Below are 18,483 nucleotides of genomic sequence, written 5' to 3'. Positions count from 1 at the left end.
TGTTTACCTATGGTAACATGATCACATAAATTTCCAAAGTATCCAACAACTTGATGATCTTTGATGTTGCCCTTATAACCAAAGAGGTGGAACAAGACTTCCGTATTTGACATTCAGATATAGAAAGATTCAAGTTACCTGCTGAAGGTTGAACAGAAAGCCTCTGGCAGCCCTGCAAATCAAAAGTGGTTCCTGAAGCCCAAGAGATTAAAAAATGACTGGACCCACCTTGTTTGCCATTTCTGCAGGAACACATTAAGGTACAACCAGGCAGCCCTCTGTAGAGAAATCACAACTCACCTGAAGTCTATTTTTGAGACAGAAACTATGGAAATGGAGGCTTACACTGTTTGCAGTCTGAGCAACAATTTCCTACTTCAGGAACTTACTGAGGAGAAAGATGGGCTGTGCGTCAGCTCTGGACCAAACAGTTTGAAAAAAGAGCCCAATGTCCTAATATCTTGATTAGAAAGCTGTTTAAAGTTTGTTCAACACTATTCATATGCATCAAACACTATGTTGGTTTTTTTTATTCAATTTCTCTTCCTCAGCATTTTTTTTTTCCTGTGGGTGTAATCACAGAGAATTAGCTCAGTATTGGCCAAGTACAGCAGGGAAAGTTCATAGGAGCACAGTTCTCTTTGACAGCAGTGTCACAGTTGAAGCCAACATGAGTGGACAGGCTTCCCCAGCTCCTGGGGAGTTGTCCAAGGACAGCCCACCCTGGCCTCATTTAGAGAATATATTATGCTTTATTTGTATCAATCTGTGTTTTCAAGGAACAGCAAATCAAACTTTAAATCTTCAAACTATATAGGCAGAGTAAGTGCTTAACACAAAACGGAATTTCTGTGTGAAAAGAAAGTTGAGAACATACAGACTTGGAAAGCACAAATTTCAACAGATCTTTCATATCTACGGTGTGCTGGTTTTGGCTGGGGTAATTTTCTTCACAGGGGCTGGTATGGGGCTGTGTTTTGGATTTGTGCTGAACACGGGGTTGATAATATAGAGATGTTTTTGTTATTGCTGAGCAGGGCTTACACAGAGCCAGGGCCTTTCCTGCTTTCCATACGGCCATGCTGGCAAGGAATTTAGAGGTGAATGGGAGGCTGGGAGGAGACACAGCCAGGACAAGTGACCCAAACTGACCAGTGGGACATTCCAGACCATGTCACATCATCCTCAGTATATAAAGTGAGGCAAAGAAGGAGGAAGTGGGGCTGCGGGGGACATTTGGAGTGGTGGCATTTGTCTTCCCAAGTCACCATTACCATGATGGGTCCTGCTGTCCTGGAGATGGCTGAACACCCGCCTGCACATGGCAAGCAGGGTACTAATTTTTTGTTTTTCTTTGCTTGTGTGTGTAGCTTTTCTTTTTCCTATTAAACTGTCTTTATCTCAACCCATGAGTTTTCTAGCTTTTACCGTTCCAGTTCTCTCCCTGATCCTGCTTGTGGGCGAGTAAGTGAGGGTTGCGTAGGGGTTGGTTGCCAGCTGGGATGAAACCATGACAGTCCTTTTTGGTACCAAATAAGGCTGTTGGGGTTTAGGAATGGCATTCTCCAATTTAGTACTCCCTCTAAAACCACATACCACTCCCCTCCCCCATCCAATTGGAGGCACAAGTTGAGGTAAGAACAATTTACTGGAAATAACAATGAGAAAAAAATTAGAAAATTAATATTAACAGCAACAATATTAACAACAAAAGTAAAAGAAAAGAAATTATTCACACAGAAAACCTCTCAATAATAGACAATATCAGATTGATCCCTCCACCATGTTTTCTTGACCAGAAGGAACCCCTTCTCCCCAGAAGGGATTCCCTTTCCCCCACCCCTGGCAATGAGGTGAGGTGGTACAGAATAACTTCTGTGTCCTAGCCATGCCCCCTCCTGTCTAACCCTGTCCTGGCTGGAACCAGGACGTACGGGAAAGTAGTTTCATACAAGATCACTTATCTGAAGTCCAGTTTAGAATGAGCACAAACTCTTCAGGAAGAGGGGGCAGGAGACAGCCTGCTAACACTGTTCATGTTGCTTTTATGATCCACGTTTGACAGAATCCGCCTTGAATGCTGCCACCACCCTGAAGAATGACTAGGCCTGTCTAAGACTATATTCCACTACGGAATCCAGAAATCTATGATTCAATTATTCTGTGCTTGGACAAGTTTTCAATGTAGTCTATTTCTACAGAATAGGAAATCTACTATTTCCACAGAAAAAGCTGTGGCCTTCCATTCTCACCACAATATCCCCTTCATATTTAAGAAAACAAATCAACATTCTCGAAGGCCCTGATTTCAGTGCAAGTTGCATGTCTTAATTTTATTTAAAATGTCATCTGGAAACCACTGAACATCCTCTCTTTCAATTTCTTACAGTATGTATCAAACATACACAGGAACGGCCCAGGAATACATTGCAATACCGAACATAAGTGTGGTTAGGGGTGTGTTAACATAGCACAGCTATCCCAGCTGAATTTGCCTTGTAGATAAAGTATAAGCATCACTGCTTAGTATGCTTCACAGTTGCCTCTAACAAGGTTTGAATGAAGGACAGAACAAATACAAACAAAATTATCTTACTTCCTATTGCACTTAAATTTTGACAGACTGGAAATTGTCCAAATTCTCCTACTATTTTGTGGTTAAAATAGGAAAATCCAGTCTGCTACAAATGGAGAACAGTCCAATTAAACACATTTATTACTGAAAAATTGTCATCTCTGGAGCTGCCTTGAAGCATGATGCATCAACAAATTTGCCTGCTAAGGAAGCATCACGTATATAATGACTGAAGTTTGTGACATTAGCAAAGACCCTTCAAGAATGAAAAGTGATACAAATTGCTGCAAGGTTTGCTTTCTAAACTTCTGATTGTTCCTGAATACGACACAAATACAATCAATCTAACATACTCATTTTTCCAACATCTGTTAGGATCTCTTAAAAAGTCTGTCCTTGGGGACAATTTGTCACATCACAAAATGATGACATTTGCACCACGACATGCTGACATTATACTATCCTATCAACAAGTAAATGTCACTATTTGTGACAAACACTGCCCTATGACAACCTTTTGTTAAACTCTTTGATTCCATAGACAAGTATTTGACCATGTACTGCAAATAGAATCAAGGACACCTTTGGGACCAAAGCAGAGCAAGTCTGTTCCCTTGTGTAAGCCAATGTCATCTTATTTGCTCCTAATTCTGTGGTACTAAGAATGCCACAAGTGCTACATGCTCTGATCCAGCAACACAAACCCCCTGCCTCACCTAGGAACAAGGACAGTCTGAAGTGCAAGGAGTTAGGTCATTGCAATAGTCAAGCTAAATGAAGCAATAACAGAACTCTACAGTCAACACCTCTAAGTGGTAATAGGGAAGGATGAATCCAAATTAGCCTTCTAATTATTTTCTCTTTAACTTTACTGTTTAAGCAATTACCTAAGTTACACAGTATAATGCCCTGAAAATTTTTAGTACTAAACAGACTTGGTTTGCTGCACCACTGTTACTTCACCAAAAAAAGTGAGGGAAGAAAACCATGTTTTTTACCCATATAGATATAATAATGATGCCTGCTTGAGTGTCATTCCTCAGAATTATTAGCATGTATGTGATTCAGAAACTACAAAAAATTACAAATAGAATTGGTGCTGCTTTTGTTATCCGGATGAGCCTCGTGCTGTTACCAACGAGAGATGAGAGACTCCTAATGCTTTTGGGGCTTAAATACCTGTTAACTAACATGGTGACTAGTATGGTTGCAGCATGAGCCCAAGGATCTGACCCAAAACACACTGAAGCTGCTGTGGCCTTTTACAGGCTTTGGGCTCAGTGACACCATATGGAGAACCCCTACTCTCACAGCTTGATGAGTGCAGCAGTGAGCTCAGGAGGCTGAAACTCCTCTATAGGGAGCCTTCTGCTACAGGGAAGTGATGAGGACTCAGGTCTCGTTTCTCTCTGCTGAATTGATTGCCTGTGTGAAGAGACTGATGCAGAAATCAATTCACTCATGCCAGCTGGTTTCCCTCTATCTGCACTGGTGGTAAGTTGATTGGGATATTAGTTTCCTTCAGCTGATGTGCCTTCCATATGTAATATGCTGACCCTAGTGGTGTTGAACACAGCAGCTAGAAAGATTAAATTAACCAATCCATAGAAAGGAAGGTAGAGGACCAAGAGAGAGTAAGAAAACAAAGGCAAAAACCAACAACCTTCTGCTCATGCTAAGAGGCTTGTTTCTTCTAGATAAATGCAATTATATAGAATTTTAGAAAAAACAAAATGAAGAGGAAGAACAGTAAGAAAGAACAGCATTGAATTCAACAATTAAAATACAATTCTTGGGTTATTACTTGTTTCTGTTTACTTTTCTCCATTTTGTACGCTCTTGCACCTCTTCCTTTCCATTACTGTTAACATTCCGCTACCTGTGAGATAAATTAAAGCCAAGGATCCTACCATAATGGACAAAATTTAAGTCAATGAAATGGTGCTGCTTTACTCTAGCTGAGAAATACAATCATAGCTCGGGTTCCCAGGGAGTCTATAGATAGATCACTATAATTTAATGTTTTACTGATGTCCTTCAATACAATATTTTAAATGGAAAGAGAGCACTAGAAATCTCCATTTAAAAATTATTAACTATTTGTAAATAAGAATGAGCAAGATTTTCAAAACTCACCTTCAGCACTTCTTAGAATCTAGGAAACTTGATCATGCCTGTTTAATAAGCCATTTAAGCAATTTAAGAGAAAATTATTGATTTCCTTTTCAAAAGAATCACCAATTTTTACTGAACAAAAACCTAGCTTAACTATGCCATGCAAACTTGGAACAAACAAGCAGAATTTCTTGTAGGTATCAAAACAACTTTATTATACAGCACACCAGAAGATCAGCTGTTTTAAAGTCAAACGCTGAGACATCAAAGGCATATTTTTATACATGGAAAGGGTGAGACACTTGAATACTCTCAGGTAAACTTCCATAAATTAAAAATGAGACTCACTTGTTGATAAGAACATACACTGTATTGGTTATGTACCAAAAGAGTAATGTCTTGAATTTAAAATTCATCCTGGCTTAGATGAGATTGTCCATTTAATGAACATTTATTCAACTTCAAATAACCAAGGAAAACTTTCAGGATACTTTTTGCATATGACAGCACCATCATCCACCTGTCTAAAAAGATGCTTTAATAAATTCCATGGAAACAAAAAGACGTCTAATACTGCTTTTGCCAAGCATCTTTCTTTCCAGAAACAACATTCACTCAAGTGAATAACACTCTTTAAACTACCCAAATTGGTGAGAAACTTACAATAGAAAAAAGAACCCTAATTTGTAAATTGTGTTGATAGATCTACTTCTTACTTTATATAATTTGTCTGAATTTAAATACTATTTAAATCAATACAGAATCAATAAATGGTTTTAAAATTCTAAATTGTAGAGACAAAGCCACAAAATTTAAATCACTTAGAGAACGTACCCCAAAATTTGGGCTCATTTAGCTTTATGGAAAGGATAATAGAAATCCAGTACTATCAAGTACATGAGCTCATCTTCCCTCTCATTTCATGTTTACAAACAAGGTGTTTCCTGCACCTGAGAAGCTTTTACAGTTACCCCTGAGCCACAAATCACTGTTGGCCAGAAAAGCTGTCTGGTGAAGGATCACAAAATTTTCATCTGAATCTGATGTTCTTCCCTAAATATCCACAGGTCTAGTCTAGTACAGACATTCTCATGTTCTTCTTAGAAGTCATTCCCATAAGACAGTATCAATTTCGTGTTAGATAAAAGCACTCTAAATCTGTTCATCTTCTTTCAGTCCATGAACTGCAGTGACTACACAGCAAGTGCACTTGCAATAGAGAAATAAGATATGCCAGAAACCAAGACCTTACACGTTTCTGCTTTTGACTCCCATGTTTTCAGGGCTCTGATAAAGCCACAGAGCTTGGATACATGAGATGCAAAGTTTCCTCCTGTGACAGCTTCAAACTCATTTGCTGTCTCTGCTTTCCTCAGCTTGCGTTTGTTTCCAAAAGAAGCTTCATTCATTTAAATTCCTGCAATAAGTAACAGCTTGTAAATATTTAATTTCATTTAAAGGAAAAAGAATTCATTGTCTGTCCATTGCAAAAAAGTAATAATGAGGCATACTTGGCAAAGTCACACCTCAGAATGACATCACCCAAGTATGAGAATGACGTGCACTAATATCTGAACTGAATCCAGACAATAAAATCCACGGTAATAGACATTTCAGAAGCTCTGTTTTGCTCACAATACCTCTTCTATACACTAAATCTAACACTGAATAGATTATGATTATTTTTCAATTAAACCTGGGTGAGCAGCCAAGTCATTTCAAATTCTTATTAGATGGCATGTGCAGATTACAGAACTGGAAATGGAATTTTGAGTATTTCATTTCTAATTATGATTATTAAACTCACCTGGAAGCTTAACACGGAAGCAGTGTATTTTGTAGTATGTGCCCAATCCAAAACGAACCCTAGGTAGGTTTAAGAGATCTCTTCAAACAGTTGATTTGGAGCATTAGGTGAAATACACTGCTCGTGGGCCAGTTTCAACTAAGATGATGTATTTTGGGGACAATTGTTTTTTAAACATCTGCTATTGCTATGCTCTAGAGCTAGAGATCCTGCCATGAACACAAGATTTCCTTAAGCAATGCCATGCAGTCTGTCCAATTCTACACACAATATGTGATCAAGTGTGAACATCTATTTTCACTGGAATGGCAAACCCCAAACTGATGACATGTCAGTGTCATTACAGTGTCTTTCAAGATCTTTTTTTTTCAGATGGAAGGGGGAAGATGATGCTATTCAAGCCCTCAGGGGTGAGAAAGGTGATTCAATACAGAGAAGGAAATGAAGGGAGAATAACAAAGGAGAAACACAGAGACAAAGGAAGGAGGAAGGAGGAATGAGACATACAAAAAAGCAGACGGGAAAGTAACAGAAACAAAGGACAGCTGCAGAACTTGCCTAAAGGGGAGCAGAGTTTCTGACTGACTGATAGGGACTGTGACAATTAGGTTCACTTAATAAATACAAGTCTATTTAGGGGCTGCAAAAAAATAAAAAGCATGCATATTTTGTGCAAACCATCCACATACAACAGACTGTGGATCAAAGACTATGAACTCTTTATATTATTCCCTGGCACAGAGTCTATGCCTAAATGTGAATTTCAGTGGTCTCAGCTCAATGGGCTCAACTCCTGAGCTACCAATCCCTGTGAAACATCACACTGGGCTGAGCTCTGCTCCCTCAGGGAAGCCTTGATGTACTTCACAAAGTACAGCAATGCAATAACCAGACTTGCTGGCAGTTTCTGCAAACAAGATAAAAATTACATCCTTCTGTAGCTTTACATTCCCATCTTCAGGAACAGTCTCTTCACAGTCATGAACATTAGAGCCAAGATGTAATCCCTCACAATAATATGGACATTGATTCAAACAGGAAGTGGAGGCTCTTCTTTTCATGCAGCTCGTGTTCATAAAGCATTTCTAGCCTCAGAAACACACACAAAAGCAGCCTGAACATTCCTGTGTGCTTGCAGACTGATCAAACTAAACCAAGTCCACGTACTGATGAAGAAGCTTGTCTTTCATTCAATTCTTATGTTGTAGCAGTTCATGCCAGTTTAAGAAGTGCCTTTCTGCAGTTAACTAAACCACCCAAAAAAATTATATTGATAATTTACCAGCTAACAACCCAGTTCTCACATGGATTATATATGGTAGTCTGATATCAGTCATCTCCCTCCCAAGGGTTTTTAAATCAAGAAATGGAACACAGAGCACAAAGTGCTTATATAATAAAATTTTAAAATTCTCTCTTAGGGTTCTCCAGGAGCAATAAGATTATTAAAGGTTCAAAGCCTTCTAAATGAAGCCCACTTTATAAAAAAACATCTGGTTTAAAGCAGTTGGAAGATGAGGAAGAAAGGAAGGAAGGAAAAGAAGACCTTGTTAGTGGACCTCAGAGCTCTGCCCAGTGGCCCTTGAGAGATTCTGCATGAACATATGTATTTCATTATGAACTCAAAATTGTTCACTGAGCTACATCCTACAATTTTTAAGCAAAGGTGCCTGATTCAGCTTATATGCAGGGAATGTGTTCCTTCTGCATCTTCCTTCACAGAAGCTGATAGGAGCCAATAACTTAATCAGTGGATCAGAAAGTGGGTTTCACAGAGCTACAAAAATGCTGTTCAAGTGATGTGCAACAGATTTTTTTGCTTCTCTTCTTTACAGTGGTTTTAGACAGTGTTAAGCAATAGTATCTGTGACCCAAGAGAAATATAGTCAATTGATAGTGGGCTGCTTGCTCCAAAAATATGGACACTTTTGCTCTATCCACATATCCTCTTCCCTCCTGCATGTGCTCAGTAGCACCTCAGTGGATGTCACATACAAGAGAGGAAAGAAGAAACTCTGTATTCTTTCATATTTGTTTTTCCTATCAGGCCAGGAAACTTCAAAAAGAAGAGCATCAGATCTCAGCTGACTCTGCCAGTATTGGCGTCCCTCATCCAGGGAGAAAGAAAAGCTCAGAACCACTAATAGTGGTGGCTTCCCAATTTTCTACACCAAGCATCAGTACAGTGAACGGCAGCCAGAGAGTTCACTCTGTAGTCTGTCACTGGTGCTCAGGACACAGCTCTCACTCTGAAGCCACCCTACTCCCAGCATAAATGTTTTGCATTGTTTCTGTTTAGCTTGTACTTCTCACTCAGGGCAAAGAGCATATTTCGAGACTGCTCTCAAGGAAGCTGAGACCTTTTAACATGTTTGCCATTTTGTGGTTGGGTAACAGGCAGGGAAACACAGGAAACCACTGATTAAAAGCCAAACAAATTAGCAAAATAAGAAATGGCCTTTTACATCAAAAGCTGCAACTTTGATGAAGTCCTACTGCCTGTGTGGAGGCATCTGTGCTTGGGAGAAGAAAGCTTTTTCTATGCTCTAACCTCATGAAATACTACAATAATGAAGATTCCAAAGCCCTATGCACAGCAATTAAACTAGTGCAGGTTACAAGACTAAAATGAGAGACGCCAGAAGGAATGAAGTTCACTTAGCACATGCGCAGACCAGTGTGAGGCAGCCACATCTAATGTGAATGCTTACAGGGCCCCAAAAAGTTCAGAAAGAGCACAGAGGGATCCCTCCCAAAACCAGCTGGGAAGTTAGAGGCAGAAGTTTACTGATACCAACCTGCCATGGAGTAGGATACTGGAGTTTCTTTAGTTAAGAATCATCAAGATTGGAGCCTGTAAGTACAAAGACAAATGCAGAGCAGATCCTAATAAACCGATTTTGACTTCCTTTTCCACCGGGGAAATCACTGCAGGTTGAGGTGAAGTGGGCAAAAGAGCACTAGTGTTTCTATGACATCCAACTGCATGCACTTCAGCATCACCAGCCAGCTCCGTGAACATCTCCAGGCATTTGCTGCTACAAATCTCCCTGGAATTCACCTCATGAGCTCTGCAACAGGCTGATTATTGAAACACTGCATATGTGCACTACAGCTGTTTGGATGCCCATTGACTGGTGGTGGTAATTGACAGTAAAGATCTCTGTGCACCCAGAAAGTAATCCACTAATCCACCTGTTCGTGGCACATGCTGCTTTTGTCTGGTTTATTTCTGTTTTTATATCTCATCCATGGAGCCCTTCAAAAACAGTGCATAAAATAGAGCAGCCCATACTAAAGGGGTTCATGAGATCCCTCAGGGTTATACTCTTATCTCTGCCTATGTTAACACTGGTGCCTACTTAGGCTGAACCCCCAAAACAATACCTGGGAGCATAAAACAAGGGCTGAGAGAAGTGTATTCTGCTCTTCATAAATGGCAAGATTTAACAAGTGCTGCTGCAGATTTAGATGCTTTAGACTCACAGACAGTTCCAATCCTCTGAAAAGACCAAGTTACAAGGCATCCTTCTGCTAGCAAACACAGGAAAAATATCTTATTGTACCCCTTGAGGATTTTATGGCAACCTACTACCCCTGATACAATTGTGTTTTCAATGAAGAAACAACTATTTCTTCAGAATCAGTCACATTTACCACTGTGAAACAGTGCTGAAAGCCCAAAGAGTGATTCCAACATACTCCTCTCACCCTGCAGCTCCATCCCCTTGGGCATCTGTCTTGCAGTGACAATTTTTGGTGGAGGGAAGCATGGGAATGCATTAATTGTAAACAGGCTCTTCTTCAACACCTGAGGAAAGCAATGTTTCTCCACCACAGCTCAGTTAGGAAGGCCAAGCTGAGCACTGATAAAATTTACAGGTGGAACAGCTCAATTCTCAATCACCATCATCATTATTTATTGGTATTACACAGCATCTAAATGCTACCAACTCAGAGCAGAACCCCAGTACACATCTTGCTCATACACTTGCAGAGGGAAGACTGCTCTTTCCATGTTGCACTTTCAGTCCAGGGGCCAGACAAGAAACAGTAACACTGAAAAAAAAAAAGGTGTTTTCACAGAGTGTAGCTTGCCATCTGCTAAAACTGAACACACTGGCCAGTAAACATGGGCCTACTGTTCCACAGGAGTAAGGACACATCACAGGGGTTTGTGCTTCCAGATACGCTGCTGCAACACTCATGGAGTTTAATGTGCCTCCAGTGATAAAGAAACAAAGTTCATAAAGTGAATGGGGGGAAAAAAACATCAAATACACCTACTTCATCTACTAGAACAACCTTTTAACCATGTTACTGCACAGAAACCACAAACAATACCTTTTTTGCTAATGACCAAATTATTTGTTTTTATGACTTCCCTTTAGAAAAAAACCAAACCTATTTACTGTGCTGTGATTTTCTTTCCAGGAAAACAGATAATCACAAGGATATTAGAGCAATTAGAAGGATGTGAGAAATGAACAATAATATCTGTAAGTACATTTCTAAAAATGTGCCTGTCAGATACACAATAGACAGGTACTATTATATCTAGGTACTGTCCTATCCAGGTGGTGCAATTAAAGAACTAGCAAAAATGAGCTATAAAAGAAAAGTTATAAGGTCAAAATAAACGTTATTCAGCAAAATAGTTATTAGTCTACAAGAGTAGAAAAAATAAAAGCACTGAGAAAGAAGCATAGTTGTTTCATTATACTGCTAAACAAAGACAGAAAAATCATATTTAATACAGGTTAGATTTCACTGATACTGTTTTTAGTCACACAATCTTAAGATCGTTCAATGATCTTGAAGTGCCAGAGTCCAGGCATTTAAATTAAACTGGACTACATATTAAAAGGAGCCCTGATCAAAACAAACATCAGAACAAGCAGACCAGTTTGCATGACCTGTGACAGTCTTTTCTTCTCTCATTCCTGGGCTGTACTGTGAAACAGTCAAAGGAACAAAGAAACCACAGATGTGATTTTCTATAGTCCTGTCTCTTTTAGGTGTTATGGTAACAACCATTACTTTAATATCAAAGTGCAAAGCTAATTTCTAGTCAAAAGCCATCCTAAAAGATAAAGTATTATTATTCTCACCTTGCAGGTGGGAAACTGCAATATCACCTATGTAAGGCAAGTGGTATTTCAGAAGATACTGGTGAGATAACAGGCAAAGTTCTTTGGCACTACTATTCAGCTTCAATTTAATCCAGCAGCTGTTCATTTGGAACCTCATGCTCTGTCTCTGGCCAAGCATTAAATTTCCCCCAGGCATCACCATGACCACCTCAACTCTGCTTACAGCTCGCAGACGTGGTGACGGGGCTGCGCAGAGCATCACCAGCTCTGCCGAGGGCTCTCAGTCCTGCAAGACAGCAGCACCTCAGCATCTCTCCTCTTTCCACAACAGCCTCATCCAGGGCTGATGACATCCAATAGGATTCATAAGCAAAACACTTCTCTACATATCGCACGGAAGTCAGCAAGTCCAGCAGATATGCCAAACTTTCTCAAGCATGCCTGTTAAGATTGTCAGAGACCATCCCTATCTCCTTCCTACTGCAGAAGTCCAAGCTTAGACTTAATGGCTGAATCAGAGAATCACAGAATGGTTTGGTTTGGAAAGCACCATAAAGTTCATCTAGTTCCAACCCCCCTGCCACAGGCAGGAAACCTTCCACTAGACCAGGTATCTCAAAGCCCCATCCTGCCAGCTCCAGGGATAGGGCACCCACAACTTCTCCAGGCAACTTTTTCCAGTGTCTTGCCACCCTTGCAGTGGAGAATTTTCTCCTTCCTAAAGAAGGAAAGGCATGGCAAAGGATCCCATCCATTATTTCTTTAAAAGTGGTTTTGTAATTGGTGATTTGTTAGAGTTTTAAATCATTATTACCTGGACAGAGGTTGGGGATGGGAATGTTTGGTAAGGAATGTGAGACTTTGAGAATAAAAATGCTGAAGGAATGTTGCAGGTCATCAAGTTGAATTCTGAGCTACAGCAAGGAATTGTATACTGCAGAATACTTTCAACCTATACTTTCCACATTTGCATAAATGAAGTTGAGTTTTCAGAACATTGAAAGATCCCACTTGACTGTACTGCAGATTCTCTCTCCTTTATGGGAACAACCTTTGGTTGTAACTGACACAACCATAAAATATTATATTTGGACAGGCAAAAGGCTTGGCATAAAAGCTTCTGTAATCTAGGCAGTTTCATGTTTTAAATTCATAAAGTGGTACATACCTTACAGAGCTTGCCATTTTAGCGGAACAATCACTAATTTTAGGAAAAGCTCATCATTTTCCCCTTCTGTTCTTTCAAAAGGGATCTACTACTCTACTGAATTTTAATAAAGTCAAAAGGGATGTCTTCATTTCTTTCTCCAAAGATCTTTATCGGTAGATTTCTAAGACCATCGAGCTTGGGAAGAATGCATTTTGTTCCCACTGTCATATGTGAACTGCTATCCCCAGACTAAACACATCCCTAATGATTGTTTGGTTTATCACACACATGTAATACATCAGCAGTATCAGAGCAAGGATTTCAATCTGGTGTCTCTCTTGAGTGTACATTGCTAAATTTCCCTCCTAGATTTAAAGTGAGCTTGTCCCAACGTTGGAACAGTAGTATTGCTATAATAGCTTGCTCCTAAGCAAACCAGATAATGCCAGTTAAACCAGCAAACCAGGTAAAACCAGGTATGGCTGCAGGTGTGGAGGGCTGTTCATGGTGGAGGACTTTGAAGCATGTTTGAAATACACATTTACTAATTAATGTATCCGTTTTAAGTGTCTGCTTAGGGGATGAGAAGAAGTTCTCTCTTTCCTTTAGCAGTGGGAATTTGCCAAAATGTGGAGAAAGCTTGCAGGCAGCAATATGACTTACAGCAAGATGTAAGGCTGGTAGAGAGGGAAAACAGTGGTAGAAGCAAATAGATGAAGTAAGCCAGAAACTTTATACCATTAAAAAAGAAAAAGGAAAAAGAATTGTTAAAGTCCTGAGTTACTTTAATCAGATTAAAATCATTCTGCTTTCCATGTGGGATTCTGCTGTTCCATTCAAATATGATTATTGGGTTTGGTTTCTATTTGTTTTTATAATCACACTATCATCTCAAGGAATTTTAAGAAAAACGCTCCCTATGGGAAATCTACTTTTCATTTTGTGATATATCTGCCATTTATCAAAGGTTTGAGCTGTCAGGATTTTTGACCTCATGCTCCCTTTAGTTTCATAAAACGTAGTCTGACTACTCTGCAGAAACACCACCCAAACCTTACCACAAATGGACTTTTGCCCAGTTTGCATAGATAACTACATTTACCATTACAGGTAATGCTACAGTAATATTGACGTCAATGCTTTTTATAGTTTTCCTCACAATTTATTGCAAACTGAACAAAACAGAAAACCAATTAAATTAAATATCTGTCAGAAGAATACATGTAGTGATCACTAGGCTCTGCAAATCATATATGGTGAAACTGTATCAAAAAGAGTAATAGTTTCTAAATTAAACAAAGTATCTGTATATCAAATATAGACAAGTCTGGATCAGCTGAAGTTTTTGTGTGTAGCAATATCTGTAGACATGCAGTAAATCTTCCTTTCTGGTAAGTTGCTGCTAAATATTTAAGACTTGGAAAAAAATGGTGTGTATATTTACATTTATTTTCCTTAACAAAGAGCTACATGTTTATGGGGGATCATGACATCAAGTTACTGGACAAATAAGCACCTGCATGGATTTAATATTTTGCCAACAAACAAAAAAAGGAAATACTGGCACCATGAAACTTCAGACTTGGAAGTAGCTGGCCAAAGTCCTGCTCACAACACTTTAGCAGTCTGCACACAGCATGAAGAGCAGCCCCTGAATCAAAATCAATTGTGAATACGAGTGTCATTCTCCCTCTGTTTCTGCTTTGGCTTTGATTTTTTTTTTTTTTTTAATTGGCTAGTATTAATGCAGAATGGGAATTCTTCAGGAGGGTCAAAAAGAATAGAGTTTTGTAAACAAAGTTGTTTATCTAGCACCAAAAAAAAACCTCTTGGGATGACTAAGGTCTCTCCTAAGGAAAAGTAGGATTTTTAAAAACTGTCACGAATTGACTATTTTTCCCCCAAATCAGAAAAGCTAGCATATTTTTAGTACATCTGGGCACATGCATGTTTTAGCTTAACACACTAAGGGCAATTCTTTTAGCCTGCTACTTGTATATATTCCAATTCTCAATGTTATTTATCAGTTACACAGATGTCAATTACTTGCCCTTCCCACAGTAAATGGTGTGTTGCACCACCCACCTGTCATGTCTTCAGTTTATGATATTTTAAGACTGGTAGGAAAATTAGTTCCACTTGCATGAGCCTTTGTTTGAAAGTTAAGACCTCACAACAGATTTCTGTGGGTGGAGGGGACGGAGAGCAGAAATACTAATTGCAGGAATTCACTAACCAGCCACACTCTTGCTGTGACAAGTACTGGCTTTGCAAGACCTGCATCACCAGTGACAGTTTTGACTATAAATCCCACTGCCAAGAAAGGTTGGAGACATGCTTCTCATTTATAGGATTTGTAAATAATTATTAGAGTACAAAATAAAGTAATGAGGACACAAAGCGGGAAGCAATTTGCATCCCTCCTGGTACAGTTCTCTCTTGACAAAGCAAGGAATTGTACCCTGATCTTCCCAGTGATTCAAGGCCACTTTACAATCCATGCAACCACATCCTCTGCTTTGCCATCAAAGCCACCATTTCTCTAACTCAAAAAACTAACAGCATTAGAAGAGGATAATAAGTAAACATCAGACTTCTACAGTACAGAAAAGAAGAGGGAGGAGAGAGGATCAGTTTATTTATAGCCTCCCTAGTTTCTTTCAGGACATCTCATGCAACCAAAAATCTCATGCACCTAGCAATGCAGCACAGGATGATTTACATGATACAAATTATTTTTTTAAAACTCCATCTGCACATCAACCTAACCTCTGCCCCTCTCACATTGATGTATTTGCCCTTGATCCACACTCCATGGTAGCACTTTCAATGAACTATTCATGCAGGTGAACATCCCTGAGAGATGCAGCTGCCCCCTCCGCTTTTTTTGGTTGTCTCTTCATCATGGAGCTCAAAGGAATAATCCTATTGCATATTTCTTCTTCATTTATTTTACTAGGTGAGGTGTTTAGGAGGATATGTGGTCATCTGGAGCTCATCACTGTCAGATTTTCAGCCACACAGCTGTAAAGGGCAAAGAAACTAGTTTAGCTCCTTGGTTTACAAAGTGCCAAGTACCTCCAATGAGGTGCCAAATGTGTGTGGTGACACTTCAAGATTGCTGAGTGCCTCCTGAGGTTCTCAGGGCCTGATCCAAAACCCCACTGTAGGAAGGACAGCCCTCCCCTTGGCTGCAATGCACCTGGGACAGAACAGAGATCCATGACTCAAGCCTGTGCTTCCAAGGCAAGGAAAAACTTGCCATAGATTTAAGAACACAGAATAAGGTGGCAGTTTTGAGAAGCAGTGGATGTTAGCGTTCCTACCTCCAAACAACCCAGAGTAACATAAATAAATGCATACATATCTACTTAAACAAATAGACATTCAAAACTACCTTAAATATGTTTGGGATCAGGTGTTCATTTTCAATTGTTTTAATATAATATACAAGCATGCAGCAAAATTCTCTTCAATCCCCTTGAGCCCATCCTGTTTCCTTTGAGCTTAATGTATTTCTTCCATGCCTTAAAAAAAGAAAGAAAACGAAAACAAAAAAAAAATATTCTACAAACTGTCTTTACAAATCATTTTTCTCTGGACGCCTTTGTTAAAATCAGCTCTTCTTCTGGAAGCATGCAATAAAACAAAGCTAACTAAAAAGAAAAGATGCTGAAAAAAATGCTGACAGTCATACTGTAAAACATCCTGTGCAAAGACTGGCTGCTTTAATTTGGGTTAAGGCAGCAAAGAGTCCTTCATTACCAGGTCACTTGTTCAAATACAGTCTTGGTTGACAGTAATCACCCGATGGCAGGCAGAGTGAGCATCATACTTTATAAGTAACTCTGCAAAAGTATTTTTTATTGAATGTATAAATAATGTAGAGAACATCCGCAGGCATTCATGAAGAGTGCGTCATCCTGCAATAATGAATTAGTAGATAGCAACTAAGCAAACAAAAAAAGAACTAAGTTGCAGCAAAGACTATAACCACTTTCATTTCTTCTGACAGTTGCCATTTATCTTTGCTTTTGAAGAGACTACGTGGTAGTATTCTAGTAAGTGAGCTGTAGCATACTGTGAAAAAATAATAACATTTTAGCAATACAAGCCCTCACTGCAGCATCTGTTATTAAATCTTTGCAGAGAGGCGAGGCGAGACCGCTAGTCATAACTGTGGATTAGCAAGGTTCTACTGTATTCATTTTAGAGTGCAGAATGCTGTGCATGAAAGCTGTTACTTGCCTTCTATGTCAAAAAATGAACTTATGCCAACTTTTTAATACTGAATTTTTCAAGGAAGCTGTCCTAACAGCCTGCGAGCACTGTCCACAAAAAAACGGCAGCAGTCTAATAGCAGAGAAATGGAGGAAGGACAGAATCAGAATAGCTGATGCTGCTGATTTGCAACACTTTCTTTTCACAGAAAATGACCATCATCTTACACTTCCTTCCTGAGCAAATCAAAAACTGCCTTTGAAAGTGTCAAGCTTTATGATGCTGACTTCAACTCTGACACCTGATTATACAAGAGCATTAACATAAGCGCTCAGCATGCTCCAGGGACTCACTGCATCCTCATAAGTGGAGCCTTAGCAGCTCCACATCCTGGCTGACTCCCTAGCAAAACAGGCAAAAACTCAGGACTTCAGGTCCTAGAAAAAGGATGATAATTCACATACTTATGAGAATTATAACACACACACGCACACTCTGAACTGAGCCAAGTTTAAGTAAACTTTATACTAAATTCACAAAGTTCAAGCAGACTCAGAGCTTAGCTGAACTGTTGTAAAAATGCTCAGTTTTCCAGAAACACTAAAATCCTCCAGGAGAAAGTTCATCTTAAGCCTTCATAACGATATTTTCCTGACTATGAAGTTACACAGACAGTGCAAGGTGCTATGTAATATTTACCCATGACGCCCACTATTATGATATAATGTTTCAGTGAAGAATAAATTAGAAGCAGCAAATCTCTGAAACCACCCGTGCGAATACACAACCATTAATGGATCAATACATAAAGAAGTGAAGACTAGCTGATATTGAAAATTAGTTTAAAAAATAGTAGGGGCACTCACCGTGAGAGCTGCTGTCTAAACTAGATAAACAATAAAGGCAAGACACACTGTTTTAACTGTGTAAAGTTGTGAACACTGATGCTCTAATGAAGTATCACTGGTCCCAGCGCACGATTTTTATCCACCGATGTGGCTGTAAAAGCCCCCTCGGAGAGCTGCTGCTATTCCGGACCTTTGCGGGACGCCCTTAAGCTCCTGCGGCGCCCGGCGGGGCCGTCCCGCTCTCTCACTCCTGCTGCTCACATCACCTCAAGCCCAGAGCTGCGTTTTATTTCATTTTCTGGTTTTTTCGGGTTTTTCTTTCCCTGGCGCTTGAGGAGGCAGAGAGCGGCGCGGATTACACGGGGATGACTGAGTCGCGGTGAATCGATTAAGCCTCGACAATTTAATCTGGGACTTCATGCGGGGCTGGAGGAGATAATCCCCGCACCGCAGTTCGTCCCTGCCTCCCCTTTACCCGGATACCCTGGCACAGACCCGGGGGCACACCGACCGCACAGGGACGCCGCCTCGCCGGTCCGGAGCCAAGCCGCCCTCCTCCTCCTCCTCCTCGCAGCGCGGCGCGGCGCGGAGCACACCGCGCATCCGGCGCCTCTGCAAGATGCGCGCTCGCAAACTTTCCAAACTTCTGGGGAAGTGGAGAGGGGTACGCGGGG

The 18,483-nt window shown here is 40.0% G+C and overlaps 1 protein-coding gene across 6 annotated transcripts in view; it reads right to left on the bottom strand.

Moving 5' to 3' along the window:
• The window catches only part of SORCS2 (sortilin related VPS10 domain containing receptor 2), a 545,059-nt gene extending 526,771 nt beyond the window's left edge, over window positions 1-18,288 (bottom strand). For 2 of the 6 annotated variants that reach the window (XM_017727678.1, XM_017727679.1), the window contains exon 1: window positions 17,828-18,287. The gene's annotated coding sequence lies outside the window, so the exon portion shown is untranslated. Of the gene's footprint in view, window positions 1-17,827 lie in introns of all 6 variants that reach the window. The other 4 variants (XM_017727681.1, XM_017727683.1, XM_017727682.1 and 1 more) reach the window with 3 other exon arrangements.
• Between the last annotated feature and the right edge of the window lie 195 nt (window positions 18,289-18,483).

This window comes from Corvus brachyrhynchos, unplaced genomic scaffold (genome assembly GCF_000691975.1).
Source record: "Corvus brachyrhynchos isolate BGI_N302 unplaced genomic scaffold, ASM69197v1 scaffold80, whole genome shotgun sequence".
Classification (NCBI taxonomy): domain Eukaryota; kingdom Metazoa; phylum Chordata; class Aves; order Passeriformes; family Corvidae; genus Corvus; species Corvus brachyrhynchos.
This window is presented reverse-complemented; position numbering and strand designations above follow the sequence as displayed.